Source organism: Mustela erminea, chromosome X, assembly GCF_009829155.1.
Source record: "Mustela erminea isolate mMusErm1 chromosome X, mMusErm1.Pri, whole genome shotgun sequence".
In the NCBI taxonomy this organism is placed as follows: Eukaryota; Metazoa; Chordata; class Mammalia; order Carnivora; family Mustelidae; genus Mustela; species Mustela erminea.
Genome location: NC_045635.1, coordinates 102,180,537 through 102,181,569, shown reverse-complemented (window position 1 = coordinate 102,181,569; position 1,033 = coordinate 102,180,537). Strand labels below are relative to the sequence as shown.

Sequence of the window (1,033 nt, the reverse complement as noted above, 5' to 3'; positions counted from 1 at the left end):
AACATTTTGAGGAACCTCCATGCTGTTTTCCAGAGTGGTTGCACCAGCTTGCATTCCCACTAACAGTGTAGGAGGGTTTCCCTTTCTCCGCATCCTTGCGAGCATCTGTCCAAAATCTATAAAGAACTTAGCAAACTGAACACCCAAAGAACAAATAATCCAATCAAGAAATGGGCAGAGGACATGAACAGACATTTCTGCAAAGAAGACATCCAGATGGCCAACAGACACATAAAAGTGCTCCATATCACTCGGCATCAGGGAAATACAAATCAAAACCACAATGAGATACCACCTCACACCAGTCAGAATGGCTAAAATTAACAAGTCAGGAAATGACTTTCTCAACTTTAAAAGAAATACTGCATATTGAAAAATTTCCCAGTAAGTAACATGTCTGCTGTTTATTTGGGAGTTGATAGCTCTACCAGGTTAAGGAAGATCCCATATATTTGTAGTTTGCTAAAAGTTATTTCACTCTTGAGTGGACTTCAGATTTTCTCCAAAAAAAAAAAAATGCTGTATCCACATTATGATAATATTTTCCCCCTTAATCTGTTAAAATTATGATTTTTAATAATATTTTAATGTTAAAAGATCTTTGCATCATTTCTTGGCCTTTTGGCTAAGATCAAGTGTAGCATCTTTTTTTTTTTTTTTACTTTTAAATTAACATATAATGTATTATTTGTTTCAGGGGTAGAGGTCTGTGAACCATCAGTCTTACACAATACTCAGCACTCCCCACAACACATACCCTCCCCAATGTCCATCACCCAGCCACCCCATTCCTCCCACTCTCCTCCAGTCCAGCAACCCTATTTTTTCCCTGAGATTAAGAGTCTCTCTGGTATCATCTTGTTTCATTTTTTTTCTTTTCTTCTCCTATGATCCTCTGTAGCATCTGTTCTTATCAGTTTAAAAGATCTTTGTACTCTTAGGTTAAGCCACACAAAGTCCTCGTGTTTTTGTTAAGATTTAATTTATTTTAGGGTTATCTGGGTGGCTCAGTTGTTAAGTGTCTGCCTTCATG

At 37.2% G+C, this 1,033-nt stretch overlaps 1 pseudogene; it reads left to right on the top strand.

The window, feature by feature from the left end:
* The first annotated feature begins 605 nt into the window (after positions 1–605).
* Positions 606–746, top strand: LOC116583858 (annotated as a pseudogene).
* Positions 747–1,033: the final 287 nt, after the last annotated feature.